Here is a 17,199-nt window from a genome sequence, read left to right on the forward strand (position 1 = left end):
ATTGGAAGGTAATACCTAGTTGTTTTGACTTGTTTTGACTTGTTCTATTGGAGTGCCTCCAATAGACCAAGTCATCGGGTGCCAGCTGTTAGAGAAAACCAAAACTTTTGTTTTGCTATAGTTAATTACTAACTTATTATCTTGGTAATATTGATAAAAGGTGGATAAGTAGCATTGTAAGCCAGTGAATTAATAAATGAGAGCCTTTGATTGCTAACAATGCTGATTCCATGGGAAAATTCTATGTACTGAATCTCAAAAGATGATTATGGAACTCACAGGTTTTGAAATTGCAGTGAGACATTTATTAATTTTGTTTCTTTCTGTGAGTTCAATCAACTATGACTTACATCTTGTAAAAGACTGCAAAATCTTTATTAACATTTTGACAGCTCCAGATGTCCCTGAGTCAAGAAGAGTTACACTGAACTTCAGTGAAGTTCCTTTTCTCCAAGGTAATTAAGATATGATGTTCCTGATGTGATACAGTCCTTTCAGATTATGCACTGCCCTGAAATTCACACAAGGGATAGTTTGTCAGTCCCCCTTATGTGGTACAGTCCTCTCAGTTTATGTACCATCCCAGAATTCACATAGAGGGTAGCTGATCCGTTAACCTGACTTTAGTTTTCTAAGTCCAGAGGGATTTTGATGGGAGCACTTTGAAATAATCTCCTATTTTCATTATCACATAGTACAGGCTTGAGAGGACCATATCATATTCCTTTCCTGAAACATTTCCAATTGAACTTTTAAACTGCTTTCTTCCCCTCGCATCTCCCCCCACTTCTGATTTAGAGGGTGAGATGTAAGCCAAGAATTCCCCAGTTCAAATCTCACTGAAGCTGTGGACACACTAGAGGTTCTCAAGCAATCTGCATTTACTGGTCAGAGCTCCCCATCTCTAGCACGAGAGTATCAACATTAGCCTATCTTACAAGGTTGTTGTAAGACAAAATGCCTTTAATATCTGAGATGTCACCCACACAAAGACAGACTCCTTCCATCATCTGCTGCCAGACATTGGGGGCAAATAGGAGGCCTTTTGTTATTGCTGTGCTCATGCCAAAGCCGATGGGGTTTTCCCTTGACCAGCCTCAGCTACTTCCTGGTCCTCACTCATATAACAGAATTTCTGAAAATCAACAATACTATGACATGTTTCTCTTTGGCACCGAAGAGAGAAAATTCCATGTTGTCTCCTTTTCATAGGTAATTTCATCGCTCTGCCCACTCCTAGCTCTGCCCCGTGATCCTCTGGGAGTGTTCTAGGGTCTGTGATCCTACTCACTGAAGCCAACCTTAGCTGACAGCAGCTCTGAGCAAAACTGAAAGTCAAAATCCATGGAATACTTTTTATTAAGACCAATCAAAACAACACAATGCAAGAGTTCTGGAGAACTCAATAATGACCACAACATGTTCACCAGAATTCTTCTATTGTACTAGTCTGATGATCTTACAAAAAGGTATATGGATTTGAGTTTTTGTTTTCCCTAGGGTAAGGTGACCAGATTTCAACATTGGTAAAGCATTGACCGGGGGGAGGGGGGGTTCTTAATTAAAAATTTGGTCTATATGGAGCAACAAAAAGTTTCATAGAATGCATAGAATGCTTAAACAGTATTGTAATATATATATATATTTTAATTGCAACATAAGTACAATTTGCCAGGTGCCCCCAGATGTCCCTCCAAAAGTGGGACCATCTGGTCACCTTACACTAGGGACAAGGAAGTCCCAGGAAGTTTATGACTTGGAGAGAAAGAAAGACTCTGAAGAGAATCCTTGAGGCAGGTAAGTAACTTTCTCCCTGTATGAGAAGGAAGATTTTGATTTTTTAAAGAACTGTTTGACAATCTTTCTTCTTTCTTTCTTTCTTTCTTTCTTTCTTTCTTTCTTTCTTTCTTTCTTTCTTTCTTTCTTTCTTTCTTTCTTTCTTTCTTTCTTACTTTTACTGTGTTCTGTGCTAAAATAACATTGTATTTTACAAAAAACCCACCAATGATATTTGTCTGCAGCAGAAGTATAGACCAGTTGAGACTCAAAACATGTAAATATCACAGTTACAACATAAGAAGTTTTATAAGCTTCCTGAATGCAGAGAAGTTTTGAAGTAGGAACACTTTCAGACAAGTGTCAATTCCCACCTCCGGCTTCTCTCTCTCTGTGTGAATGGGCTAGATAAATGTAAACAGGAAAAGGAAATGAGTACAAAGACATTCCAAAAAAAAATCTGCAAATATTTAGGAGTTGTGCACTGAATATTTATCAGCAGCCTCCTAGAAAAGTAATCCACTGAGAGAAACAGCCATCCTTCTGTAATGTAGGAAGAAGCTGAAAGATTTCCCACTCTTTCTTGATCTGGATTCATACAGATCAGTTTGTTCTTCAATATCTATACCAGCATTCTATATCTATACCAGCATACCAGCATTCGCTGGCAGGGGCTCCTGGGAATTGAAGTCCATGGACATCTGGAGGGCCGCAGTTTGACTACCCCTGATCTATACGGTCACAGAGAACTAAGATTCTGAAGCTCCTGACCTGATGCATGATGAATTCTTGCTGAAAGGAGCTTTCCTCATGTGGATATTCCTGAGCATAAGCAACTTGATCTTGAGGATTAGCAATTTAAGACAGTTCTGTGTTAACTGACTGTGTTCCTAATTTGAGATGCCCTGGTACTTCCGCTTTTGGGGAAACAATAACTTTCCTCTTTTGATGCCTTGCCCAAGGGTCAAATATGAATCTATAGAAACATTTCTAGTTTGCAACTAGAACACACTAGAACCACAACTAGAACTACAACACACCACAGAGATTTGGTGTGAAGTGGCATAAAGTTCTTACCACTCCATGTGTTCTAATAGAAATTGGAAGTGAGGGTTGTGTGTTTTTGCTTTCTTGCAAGTACATTTTATACCTACTGTATAAATAAAACGCAACCAGGGTTTGTTAACGATAGTATATTCTTGGTTCTGTGTCTCTCCTTTACTTTTACCTCCCCATTTTAGGATTTTCCCCATCAATCTCAATTTTTAATGAAAGCCAGATTTCAGTACTATAACATTAAAGCTTGCTTCTTTTTCATAAAAAGAGATTTTACAAGCTTAATTTTAATATGATGCCTGAATTTAGATGTTGCAACCAGCTGGAATAAGTCAAGCCAGGAAGTATTCAATTGCCACTCTGTGTGCAGGTGAGGAGGGAGGCAGCACATCAACATGAGAATAACCCAGACTCATTTTCATAAAATGGAGTTTGTTAATGACCCAAATTACCTGATGCTTAATCTGGTGGAGGAAGCGGGGGGGGGGGGGGGAGGGTAGACAGTTTGATCCAAAGCCCACAAAAGTCAAGTGGTAATTAGTGGAAGTGTGAACCAAAGGTATGCATTTCTTTTTCGATGGCTAATTTTGATTCAGTTGTGTTATTTCCATAGGAAATGAAGGCAAGAAACTATTTCCTTCTAACACAGAACGGTAGCTTTTGTAACCTTAACTCCAAATCATCTCACATTTCTGTTACAATCTCAAAAAGGCATCTGGGTTGAGGTTTTTGTAAGGTGCCAGTATATCATTAGATCACAGATTGGATTAGTTAAAAGGTGGATGACAAATCACCCGAGATTTTTTTGCTTGGTTGCTGGCCTTAGTTTTAAGAGACGTGTTCTGTTGGTTTGTATGCCAATGAATCTTGCATTTGTTATGATGCTTCTTGTGTGGGAACCCCTTCAATCACTCCTATAACGTCTGCCGGTGAGGTCTATTTGTCCTCTCCTCCCTATGACTTGGAATGATCACCCAGCTGAGTCAGCAGAATGCCAGAACATGAATTTGACTTCAACTTGCTTCTAGGATAGTTTTTTTTAATTTAAAAAAGTGCCTTTGTGATTTGATGTCACAGTTCTATAAGCAAACTTAGTGAACTCGAATGATTAAAATGTACTTTGATACTAAGATAATATTTCTAGCACTAAAATTTGACTGAGATACTGTGTATTTAATAGACAATAATTCATCCTTGACCTGGTGTGTGTGTGTGTGTGTGTGAGTGAGAGAGAGAGACAGAGAGAGACAGAGAGAGACAGAGAGACATAGAGAACAGTTGTGCCAGGATAATCAGATTCCATCAGGCTGATGCAGGCACAAAGATCTGATGGGTCATCCATATGTCTTAACACGGTGACTATCATCAAAACTCACTGGGTTTTCTTCACATCAGTAAGCATTTCTCAAGGGTGATTCATAGCCGATTATGTTGAGTAACAGAACAGGATGGCCATTGGCTATCACTGGGTGGTTATGTCATTTCCAATTTAAAGTTCCATAGGCCTTGGCGAGTCACACAGAGTTCACTGCCTATGCTATTCTTTTTCTAGTGGTGTGACTGACTGACCCTTCCATCAGCATTAGTGAGAGAGGAGAGCAGTCTGGAGGACATGGAACGGCATCACGGGAACCCAGGTGAGACGGGGAAGGCAGAGGATGTAAGAAAAGGAAGCCCAGGAACAAAAGTATCTACTGAAAGGAACAGACTTCTCCAGAACTACTTAGCAGGTTCTCTGTTTCAAGTGCGAGATCGATAAAGTCTTGAAACTGTTGAGAATTTGAATGTATTTGATGGATGAGGTTTTTAATGCTTGTCTCTAATGGTTACAAAGATGTATTTATTTATTTCATTTATACCCCATCTTCTGCCCTGAAGGGAGCCTTAAGTGGCTTGCATTGTTCTCCTTGCCCCCATTTTATCCTTACAACAACCCTGTGAGGTAGGTAGGACTGATAGCATGTGACCACAGAATCACAGAATCATAGAGTTGGAAGGGGCCATACAGGCCATCTAGTCCAACGCAGGATCAGCCCAAAGCATCCTAAAGCATCCAAGAAAAGTGTGTACCCAACCTTTGCTTGAAGACTGCCAGTGAGGGGGAGCTCACCACCTCCTTAGGCAGCCTATTCCACTGCTGAACTACTCTGACTGTGAAAATATTTTTCCTGATATCTAGCCTATATTGTTGTACTTGTAGTTTAAACCCATTACTGCGTGTCCTCTTCTCTGCAGCCAACGGAAACAGCATCCTGCCCTCCTCCAAGTGACAACCTTTCAAATACTTAAAGAGGGCTATCATGTCCCCTCTCAGCCTCTTTTTCTCCAGGCTGAACATTCCCAAGTCCCTCAACCTATCTTCATAGGGCTTGGTCCCTTGGCCCCAGATCATCCTTGTCGCTCTTCTCTGTACCCTTTCAATTTTATCCACATCCTTCTTGAAGACCATTCCAAGGTTGCTCGGCTAGAATTAAGTTTGACAACTCTAGTTTAGGAAAATCCTGGACATTTAAGGGGGAGAGTTTGAGGATGGGAGAGAGCTCTGCGGGTAAGAAATTCCATAGAATCTAACACCCAAAGCTCACACTGTCTCCAGGGGAACTGATCCCTGTTACCTGCACTGTAATTCCAGGAGAATTTCAGGCCCCTTTTGGAGGATGCCGATCCTACCCTGATGGGTTGTTACAGTAGGCAGCAATGTACAGCTGGTGGCTTGGTGAATCCATGTTGTACCAGACTGAATCTGCTCTAATATAAAATCATAGTTTAGTATCATCTGCAAATTTAATAAGTATCCCCTCTAATCCCTCATCCAAATCATTTATAAATATGTTGAACAACACAGGCCCCAGGACAGATCCTTGGGGTACTCCACTTGTCACTCTTTTCCAAGAAGATGCTGAACCATTAACAAGTACCCTCTGAGTACAATTTGTCAACCAGTTCTTGATCCACCTGACAGAATTATGATCCATACCGCATTTTACCAACTTGTGAACAAAAATATAATGTGGAACCTTATCAAAAGCATTCCCCTGATCCAGCAAGGTAGTCACTTTCTCGAAAAAAGAGATAAGGTTGGTCTGACATGACTTGTTCTTGCGAAACCCATGCTGAGTCTTAGAAATCACAGCTCTCAGTTCCAGCTGCTCAAGGACCGAGTGTTTGATTATTTGTTCCAAAATTTTGCAAGCTACAGATGTCAAGCTGACGGGTCGATAATTACTTGGATCCTCCTTTTCCCCTTTCTTGAAGATGGGGACAACATTTGCCTGCCTCCAATCGTCTGGCACCTCACCTATTCTCCAAGAAGTGTCAAAAATAATGGACAGAGGTTCAGAGATAACATCTGGAAGTTCTTTTAGTACCCTTGTATGCAGTTCATTTGGCCCAGAAGACTTTGTTTCATTTAAAGAAACTAGGTGCTTGTGGACTGTTCCAACAGTGATCCTAGGCCACCATTCCCCCGTGTTGTGTTACATTTTTGCCACATTGATCACTATTTCCCTCACAACAGAAGACTGAGGAGAGAAATAGGAGTTAAGCAGTTCAGCCCTCTCTTCATCATCTGTTATAATTTCATTTTCTTGTCCTCACAGTGGCCCTATGGTGTCCCTATTATTTTTCTTGCTTGAAATATAATTAAAGAAGTCTTTTTTGTTATGTTTAGCATTTCTTCCTAGCCTAAGCTCATATTGAGCTTTAGCTTTTCTAACATTCCCCCTACAATTATTGGTTATTTGTTTATACTCATCCTTGGTAATAAGGCCTTCCTTCCATTTCCTAAATGACTCTTTTTTATTCCTCAAATCTTTTGATAACTGCTTATAGAGCCAACTTGGCTTCCTTAGGTTCCTTCCATCTTTTCTTCTCAAGGGAATTGTTTGTGATTGAGCCTTCAGTATTTCACTTTTAAGAAACTCCCAGCCCTCTTGGACTCCCATCTCCTTAAGTCTTTCTGACCACGGGACTCTACGCAACATACCTTTAAGTCTGTGAAAATCAGCTTTCCTGAAGCCCAGTCTATACGTACGACTACGTAAAGGTTTTCTCTTTCCCACGATTGAAAATTCCAAAAGCACATGGTCACTGCTACCAAGTGTGCCCACTACTTCCACCTCATCTACCAGTTCTTCTCTATTGATGAGAATCAAGTCTAAAATAGCAAAGCCCCTGGTTCCCCTCTCTACTTTCTGGGAAATGAAGCTGTCGGCAAGACAAGTTAAGAATTTAACGGAGTTTTCATTTTTAGCAGAGTTGGTCTTCCAACAGATATCTGGGTAATTGAAGTCACCCATGACCACTGTTTCCCCCTTTTTTGAAAATTGTGTAATTTGGTTTAGCAGTATTTCATTCAAGTCCTCTGACTGGCTTGGTGGTCTTTAGCAGACCCCCACAAGAATACCACTCTCATTTCCTACTCCTTTTATATTTACCCAAATACACTCAACTGAACTTTCACGCTTGGGTACCTATATTTTGTCACAAGTATAAAGATTCCTAACATATATTGCTACATCTCCCCCCTTCATTTCTTGTCTGTCCCTTCTGAATAGATTGTACCCCTCAATTTTAGTATTCCAATTGTGAGTATTATCCCACCAAGTTTCTGTGATTCCTATTAGGTCATAGCCCCCTTCCTCTATTAGGACTACTAGTTCCTCCTGCTTGTTTCCCATACTCTTTGCATTAGTGTAGAGGTATTGTAATCCATCCTTTGTGTGCCTCATGATTTTGTTTTTTGAACTTCCTTGTAAGCTAGTAGTTCCCTGCTTATGTAACATTCCCTGTAGATTTGCAATCTTCCCATCTTCAGTTCTTGCCATCACACCAGATTCTGAATTTACATCTCACTCCCCCTTTGTGTCTAGTTTAAAGCCCTCTTCACCAGGTGTGCAAGGGTTCTCCCAAAAATACCTTTTCTGTCCCTGGTAATAGCCCCTCATATTGACATCATTGACCGTGATCCAGAAATCCAAATTGTTCCCGTCGACACCAGTGACGTAGCCAGTCATTTCCTTGCATGATTTTTCTCTCCCTTCCTAAGCCACGGCCACTTACAGGAAGAACTGATGAAAACACAACCTGTGCTCCCAGGTCTTTTCCCCCAGATCCACAAAGTCTTTTTTGATATGTTCCATGTTCTGCTGGGCAGTATTATTTGTTCCTACATGGATGAGAAGGAAGGGGTAATGATCTGTAGGCTTGATGAGCCTGTCCAGCCGTTCTGTCACATCTTTGATTTAGTCCTGCCAATTCCCGTCTGACAAATCAATGCAAGTAATTTCTAGGATGCTGTCCTAAACTTCTGCCTCCCTTCATAACATCGTCTCAGTAAATGAAAGATGAGAATATTTGGCCCTGTCTCTGAAAAGAATGGCCTGTTTCCTTTTTTTACATTGCAATAACTGGAAAAAAAACTTGCATTTTCATTTTGGAATGCTTATGTTTCTGATAATGTATTTTTGTTTTAAGATTTGTTTTGGTAAAAATTAAGAACATTTGGCCTGAGGCATGAGGCTATTCAAAGTAACCTTACTGAAATATGTGTGAGTGTTTGCAAGCCCCAAAGTAATGTGTACCCGACACAGCAGTGAGAGAATTTCAGAATCAGAAGGCAGTGGGAGCAACTGCCCCACAAGTCTGTATTTTGCACTGAGATAAAGCAACTATTTCTGTTGGAATAGCTCATACCTGCCATAAGTTATTCAGAACTCCTCTCTGGCAGAGATGCTACAATCTACCCTGTATAATCACTTAGGCACTTTCAGGACAAAGAAATTTTCTTTTCTTAAAAAAAAAAAGGCATATGCATGAGTGAGTTATGCAATATGACAGTAACAAGCTTCCTTGTGCCAATCAATGACTGTGATCACATCATTTGGAGGAGAGTATGGCTGGAATCTACACATAGAAACCTCAATATACCAGCTGCATGGACAGGTTCGTGTAATTGCAAGAAAAAGCCTTGTCTTGGAGAACTTAGACTTGGGAGGTACAGTGCAGTGTGTTTATTCGGTCGATTGACCCATATAAATAATGCATCAATAGAAACTGCAATCAATGATAAAAGTTAATCGATATGTGTAGCAAAACATACAAAAGCATTGCTACATAAAATATTAAGATAATAAAACAATGTTAAAAACAATGTATTGATGGAAACAAATAATATGTTATTGTAGCTAGGGGGGAAGGGTTATAACATGTAAAGAAGAAGGGGGAAGAAACCTCAAGGAAGTTAATTGCAGGACTTGGTTGGTAGTTCTGAACAGGGTTGTTCTGACCTGATCTGAGCAATGGAGCAGATTGTCCAGGAGTTGGATTTGTTAGGATAATTGCCCTTTGCATTGCTTCACACCGTAAGCTGTTACTCTCAGGAGACTACCAGTCCTCTTCATAGATGAGTAGCTATCACTGATGGTAATGGGACTTTTGTGTATATCATGATGAGAACAAGGTCCCCAGTGGTGTCTTGGGAAAGCAATGTGATGCATCGATGATATGTAATTATTTGGTCCTGGCATATATGGCATATGATATCTCTGTCAAATGGTGTTTATGATCAGGATCTTATTGACCAGGGTCTGTTCAAAAGGTGCCCATTGTATATTAAATTCCCCTTCAGTGACCTCATCAAAATGGTGGATGTCCAGTGGGTGGGATGCAATAATCATGTTGGGAAATGACATCAAAAGACGTGCCTCCCTGCAAATGAGAGAGTCGCATTTTTAAAAATCTTTTGCACTGCAGAGCCGTGTCTTTCAGTGTGTCATAGCAATTTAATTCATAAGGAGGACTTTCCCAATTACAAAACATTGTACATACGCTCAGAAATGTTAGCTGTCAGTACCCAAAGAAGAAAGCTGACATTCTGCCAGGTGAACTGGTATATTTATGGTGTGATCCAACAGGAGCAGCTCTTGTGAAAACCCCACTGAGATGAATAGGGGGACATACAAAATTATGGTGCAGTATAATGCCAGACTGCTGTGCCCTGGATAGCCCAGTTTGGCCTGATTTTGTCAAGACTTGGAAGCTAAGCAAGGTCAGTCCTGATCAATATTTTGGTGGGAGACTTCAAAGGAATATCAGAAAGCAGGCAATAACAAACCATCTCTGAATATTTCTTGCCTTGAACACCCTACAAGGTCACCACGAGTCTTCTGTGGCTTAAAAGCATTTTCACCCCTCTCCTTGTGTAGACTATCCTGTGGGAAAATGAGCAGTATTCTTCAATTTCAAAACAAGTTTTTAATAATCCTAGAGTAATCTTTCATTGACTTGACAGTCCTTTGTCAGTTGTGTGAGTTCTTAGATAGTAGATAGACATACATGCACAAACACAGCAGGAGAAGATGAAGTTATGTAAAATTCAAATGTTGTCAAATAAAATACTGAAACCATTAATAAGAGCAGTCACTGATGATAATACAACTTCCTTGGTTTGTTAAGCTGGTTAATGCTTGTAATGATTTAGGAATCCCACATCTTTGTTAAGGCCTTGGGAGCTGGTGTCAAACATCTCAAAACATTCTAATTCAGCAGTTTGATAGCGGAATATCCTTTTGACCCATTATGCACGGGCCAGAATGCCTGTGCTGGCGGCAGCAGGGCATTGGGGAAAATCCGCGATTATGCAAGCCCCCGCCGCCAGTGTGTGCATGGTCCGGCGCAGGGCCACGGAAGGCCCGCGTTATAGAAACGCAGGAACTTCTGCAGCTTCCTGGATGCTGTGGGCGCCTGCAGGGGCTGCAGCAGAGTGGCGCTGTGCATAATTGCCAGCACGGGCCTTTTGGCCTACCTGGCCCCGACATATGGTGTCCCTGTAGGGACACCGCACGCCCCTGCAGGCTCTGCAGGCTCCGCGGAGCCATAGAGCTGGCAGGGGCATCCCCCTGCCCCCGCCAAAGTGTGTGGAGGGGGCCTGCCCCCCACCCCCTCCCCATCTCCCCCCCTGGCTGCTGCTCTTACCCTGCTGGCACTGGCACAAAGAGTGTGTGTGCACGCTACGCCAGGACAGCCCCGCATGGGGAAAGGTGGGGCATCCTGCCCTGCCACAACGGTAGCGCAGAGTAGCTACTACAATGCATAAAGGGTTTTTGAAGTCTTTTCCTGGCTAATTTGTGACTTTTAGATAATCAGTTGCATGCCTTGGCATAGTTGCATTTTTGATGTCAGATTTATATTTTAACTCTTGTGAGTAGCTGACATGTCTTATGTAGAGAGCGGGACATGATGGCATATCCCTTGAAGGATGAACCAATCTAAGGGACCACCTTTCTGAATACATTCTCCAAAGAGCTCTTCGATCCCATAACACCAATCAGCTAAGGATCTCAGGCCCCCAAGAAATATGACTGACCTCACATATGTTCGGCCCTGACTCTTGCCTAGGGGAGTGAGCTCTCTGGGAAGATCAGGGCCCTGTCTGAAAAGTTCCACAGGGCCTATAAGACAGCTCTTCCGCTGAGCTTATGGCTGAGGCCAGCCAGAAAACACATCTAAATTCTGGGCTTCCCTGCCGTCCCTCCTCCCTCCTCCCTCTCCCCCTTTCCCTTCAACTCCTCCCTACATTTAACATCTTTGCTAGCTGAAATTACTATCAATCTCAGTAATTATTGTTGGTGCTGACAGTGGCTCTGTGATTTTAAAGTTTATTGATTCTATTTTATTCTTATGTAAATTTTATTTGTTTTATTATGATTTATCTGATTTGTTGCTCAACACCCTGAGAGAGCAATGTCCAAGAGGGGCAGTATCTAAATAGCTTAATAAAATAAATAAACAAATAAACAAAATGGATGAATCTGAGAAGGTATGTCTGATGCCTCCAAATGAATTACATACTTCTTCCCTTTCTGTTTGCTCTTGGCATTAGAATGACAATCATTCCACTTGGCCAGCCTGAGATTGTCAATCATGAATGGGGCCAAGACAAAAGGGAACGATAAAGAACAAAGGGAGGTGTAATGGGAGGGGAAATGGCATATCTGGAAGGTGTTAATGCAGGATTCTGTTTCTAAACAAGAGAATGTATTGCTCTCCTTTATCCATTCCTTTATAATGTGGGGCAGCTTGCCTAGTTTATTTGAGATTCCCTTAAAAGAATGTCACTTTCTTTCTAGTTGTTATTTTCTCTTGTTCAGTTTTAGCCACTAGACTGGAAGGCTGAAGATATTGAGCAATTATTTTTCAACTTCCTTTTGAGTACGGGGTTTTGTATTGTAGGAAAACACTGGTGGCCATTATATCTGTAGTGCATAGGTTACCTGCCAGTTTGACCATAAGTCCAACCTGTGCATTGCTGTGCTCCCACTAAGCTCCCAGAGGTCAGTCAAGTCAACCGTGAATTGAGTGTTGAGTGATTCAGTTGGATAATCAGTCCAATGTAAAATTTACCTGTGTAAACCATATCTAGAACATGCACCATTTATCATGTATCACAGTAAAATGTGGATTCGTATGAACTGTTCGCTTTCTCTAACAATTGAGACCCTGGCGGCAGGAAGATTGAATCTGGGACCTTTTGCCTCCATCCTTTCTGCACATACATGTACAGTATACATTTGCCTTAAAACAGTTTCGATCTTTAATATATGAACTACTTTAACTGAAAGCTGAATAGGTGCAATATAGCCTAAAAATTTTGGCTGCAGATTATGGCCTGTGATGACTGCTCCACACATACAATTTCATATGTGACGTTGCAACTTTCAAGAGATGGTTTGGTTGCCCTGGAATGCTTGGAATCAAACACAGATGTAACTGTAAGAAGGATTCCAAATTGCAGTGGATTCTGTGCATGTTTTTGCAAACATCTAAGTGGATGATACCAACATGGCAAAAGGGAATATAATGTGCTGGGTTTCTTCAGACATTCCAGAGATCAGTTTTCAGTTATCCCTTTGTAAAGAAGTAAAAACAGGTAGTCAGAGTCCTCCAATTATGTCATAGGCTGGTTGGTGATTACATTTCTTCGCCATTACTTAAAATGAATCGCTCCGATTCCTTCATCATGTTAAAATAGGTTTTCTGTTCTATGTGAAAATGGTCAGATCTCACCTGTCCACTTGCAGATGTACATAGTGCATGTGCATATGCACCTGCTAGATCTCCTCCCACTTCTTTAAGATCAGCTTTCTTTGAGGGACAAAGTTTGCAATTGAAAAGGCCCCTTTCCATTTCCTTTTGTTGTTTTAGACAAATAGAACTAAGTCACTGTGCTTCAAACGTAGCCTCAAGGAACATGCAAACAAGGACTAGATCAATGACTTGTCTTTGTAGCTGTTTTTTATCCTTAAGTTTAAAAATCTGAATATTCAAACATTAATTCATGTTTCAAACAACTGTCTCAAATACTTCACTTGTCTATATGTGTATGCACGTACGTTTGGAAGTTCGCTTACAATATATGACATTTCAAGATTCTTTTATAGTTTACAGACACCCCCGTGCTGGAAAGATGTTTATGATTTTTGCAATAACCAGTTGGAAAATGCATGTGGAGCTTTTAAAAAAGGTCCCGTCCCCCCCCATAGAGAGTAAAAAGCAGCAAACTGCAGGTGATGTTGTTGTCATGACATTCAGGTTTTCAGTTTTGGATATGCAGTTGGAACTTACAGTACCTAAAAAAACAAGATAGGTAGAGACATAAATCTTCAACTTTGCAGGAGCAGGGAGGGGATAAGCATACACTGCATATGCTTATGGCCTGTGGATTGCAGATTACTGCTGCATTCAATGGTGCAAAAAACATTTTAGGTTCCACTTGCTACTCTTTTGTTCTTTTGCTGTGATTCCAAGACTGCTTGTAACGGAATTCTGAGCTCCCCCTTTCCCAGTCTTCCCTGGTTTATTCTTATTATGAATATCATGTTTCATTGTTTTTTTTTAACAATGTTTAAGCGTTGTGTTTAACTATGGTTTATTTTTAGCTGTTTCCCTTCACCAGTGTTTTTAGCATTGAAAAAGGGCCGGGGAGGGGGAAGCAAGCTCCGAGAGCGGCAGTCACACAAATCTAAACAACAACAACAACAACAACAACAACAACAACAACAACAACAACAACATGATTTCTCTCTGATCCAATTTCAAAAGTACAAAGAGCCATTTTGTCACTGGCAACTTAAACTATGTTTTAAATATTGAATGTAACATCTTAAAGTTTTTATGCTGTCGGATCTTTTAAAATTTTTATAGTACTATTACTGTTTTTTTCTCTTTTTAAATTGTCTTAGTTTTTAATTGCTTGTATTTTAATTTTGGTCTGAATGACCGTAAAGAAATATTGATTGATTGAACAACATGATGCCATTGTGCCCCAAGTTCGATCAGGTTTCGGCCCCCTTGGCCATTTTTAGATAGCGAAATTCTCCTCTAAAATGGAGTTGGCAGTCAGGGGTTGGACCCTTGGCTGGGATAATGTCTAGCTTGGCTCCAAGTCTTTAGGTTATCTTTTTCTCTGACCAAGCAGTGGTAGCTTGCCTGCATGAAAAGGCCACTGCAGGTCAAACTCCTGCTGACAGTGCTTTCATATGCCCTCGACAAGAGAGGCAGTTTCATAGCCTCAATAGAAGGACGTAATTCTGCTTAGGTTTACATTACGAGTGATCACCTGCATGTGTATGAACATGCACCTAGGTTGTTTTCATGTTGGCTCTGAAGGGTTTGAATTAGGCTTTTGGGAGCCTCTTGTGGTGCAGAGTGGTAAGGCAGCAGACATGCAGTCTGAAAGCACTGCCCATGAGGCTGGGAGTTCAATACCAGCAGCCGGCTCAAGGTTGACTCAGCCTTCCATCCTTCCGAGGTCGGTAAAATGAGTACCCAGCTTGGTGGGGGGTAAACGGTAATGACGGGAAGGGAATGGCAAACCACCCCGTATTGAGTCTGCCATGAAAATGCTAGAGGGTGTCACCCCAAGGGTCAGTCATGACTCGGTGCTTGCACAGGGGATACCTTTACCTTTGGGAGCAACCCCCCCCCTTCAATATGTTATAATTACCTACTTTCCAGGTTTTCCCTGGCTTGCTGCATTCTGATATCTTGGTTTGATATGATCCTTTTGGAAAGAATGCAGTCAACAGTTGTCTGGGAGGTGTGCATTTGAAAGTTTCAACCCACCGTGGTGCTAATCCTTCCCTCCACAGGCCCACAGGTACGGTTGCCAGCTCTGGGTTGGAAAATACCTGGAGTCTTTGGGGGTGGAGCTGGGAGTGCTGGGATTTGGGATGGGGAGGGACTTCAGTGGAGTATAATGCTATGGAGTTCGCCCTCCAAAACAACCGTTTTCTCCAGGGGAAATGATCTGTGGGGCCGGGAGATGAGTTACAATTGCAGGGGATACCCAGGTCCCATCTGGGGACTGGCATCCCTACTTACAGGTCCATTTCCCCCATGCTACCAGGGGTCTCAAAAAGAAGAAATTGGTAGATCACAACAGCACAGTCCTATTATAATGGGATCCATTAACTCCTCTGAATTCTCGGCTTCATTTTTAACAAATTGAGCCTCCAGCTTCTGTTGTTGTTGTGGAGATACACCTCTTATATGTTGATACTGAAAAGGGCTAGAGACTTGCTTTTATTTAATATAAAAGCAGGGAGCTCATAGATCATGTCAATAGATCATTACAGCAATCAAGAAATTGCTCGATTTTCTTCTTTTGAAGTCTGGGGAAAAGCCCTCTGGTAGTGTGGGGAAAATGGTAACTAGGACATCCTGGGGCAAGGAATATGCAGGGGAAAGTGCTGCATGGTTCCTCCCTTGCTGCAACAAGAGTGACACAGAGAAATATAGCACTGGGGAAGCAGCCCCAGTTTACACCAGCAACAGAAAGAATTGATAGAAAGGCCTGGGATCAAAAACTGTTGCCTTCTGTAAACTGATGTTCTCATCTGGGATGGAACAAAAGGAACCGATGCTACAATTCAAAATATGCCCCTTATTTTCAGAGTTTTTAAAATATTGAACTTACATTGGTATATAGTACCTAGACAATTTTATTCCTTGCTAGCAAAGCAGTTAAAATACCATCACTGATAGGCATCTGTACTGCAGCTGAAAGGCCCAAGTAACACATGGGGACTGTAATTACAGTCTGCCAAGCCTCCTTAACATGGATGAGAGTGATAAAGACAGCTATGATCAGAGGGGCCCAAATTAAATAGTGAGAGGTCATCCTCTTGCCCCATCTCGCTAGCTCTCTTTGGTGAAATTAGAGCTCCTCTAAAAGAAAATGTTCTTTAAATTTTACTCTCTAATAAGGGTGGGAGAGGAAGGTGCGTGGGGAGGGGGATATTCTAATGCAGAGATGTTACACTTCTACAGGAGCATCTGTTGTGGTCTGCAGGACTGAACTATATTTTAACAAGCAGGAATCAATATTTCTAAGGTTAAAAACGCCAAGTCCCATCTATTACATTTGCTAGGATAATGAAAATTAATGGGAATGGCAAAGGATAAACACTGACCTGATGGTTGTTTAACTGTTTCTCCTGCATTTCACCTTTATTTGCCTATAGAACTCTTTCTCCTTTTGGGTGACAATCCTGGAAAGTTCCCTCATAACTTGGTGAAAAGTAAAGCAGAACAGTTGGGAATGTGTTGTGTTGATACAACAGGTAAATGTTTTCCAGTGGTGGGCAGAGAGGATCTTGACTGAGGAGTACTTCTCCAATGCAACAGATACCCACAGATAGCCTCCCAGTTATAACGATGCTTATTGCTTGTCCTCGTAGTTTGATCCTGCACAAAACAGGAGCTCCTGGTGAAAACAGTCCTGATCAAACAGGAAATATGGCCTATACTGACTTTCTAGCACTGAGGACTCAAGATGGCAAATGAAAGCTTTGTATGGAACATCTTAAGAGAGATGTATTTCTATAGCTCTTCCAGGACTCAGAGGCCTTTACATATTCTCTTGTTGCCATCCCTGCAACAGCCCTGTAATGTAGGCCAGTCTCATTATCCCTATCCCTCCTCTTATCAGAAGGGAAGTCAAGAATGAGCAGCTTGCCTGAGGTTAGGGAGTTTCTGGATTTGAACCTGGGATTTCCTGGTCTATGTCTCTTTCTCTTCACCACTAGACTAGAAGAAGAGTTGGTTCTTATATGCTGCTTTTCCCTACCCGGAGGAGGCTCAAAGTGGCTTACAATCACCTTCCCTTTCCTCTCCCCACAACAGACACCCTGTGAGGTAGGTGAGGCTGAGTGAGCCCTGATATCACTGCCCCGTCAGAACAGGTTTATCAGTGTTGTGGCGAGCCCAAGGGCACCCAGCTGGCTGCATGTGGGGGAGTGCAGAATCGAACCTGGCATGCCAGATTAGAAGTCCGCACTCCTAACCACTACACCAAACTGGCTCTCC

The 17,199-nt window shown here is 41.6% G+C and overlaps 1 long non-coding RNA gene across 1 annotated transcript; it reads left to right on the forward strand.

Moving 5' to 3' along the window:
- Positions 1–1,673: 1,673 nt before the first annotated feature.
- LOC143823110 (uncharacterized) lies at positions 1,674–16,649 on the forward strand. The gene is made up of 4 exons (XR_013226382.1): positions 1,674–1,797; positions 4,385–4,469; positions 14,848–14,989; positions 16,356–16,649. It is a non-coding gene; the product is annotated as an uncharacterized LOC143823110 (long non-coding RNA).
- The last annotated feature ends 550 nt before the right edge of the window (positions 16,650–17,199 follow it).

The sequence above is a fragment of the Paroedura picta genome, chromosome 13 (genome assembly GCF_049243985.1).
Source record: "Paroedura picta isolate Pp20150507F chromosome 13, Ppicta_v3.0, whole genome shotgun sequence".
NCBI classification, from domain to species: Eukaryota; Metazoa; Chordata; class Lepidosauria; order Squamata; family Gekkonidae; genus Paroedura; species Paroedura picta.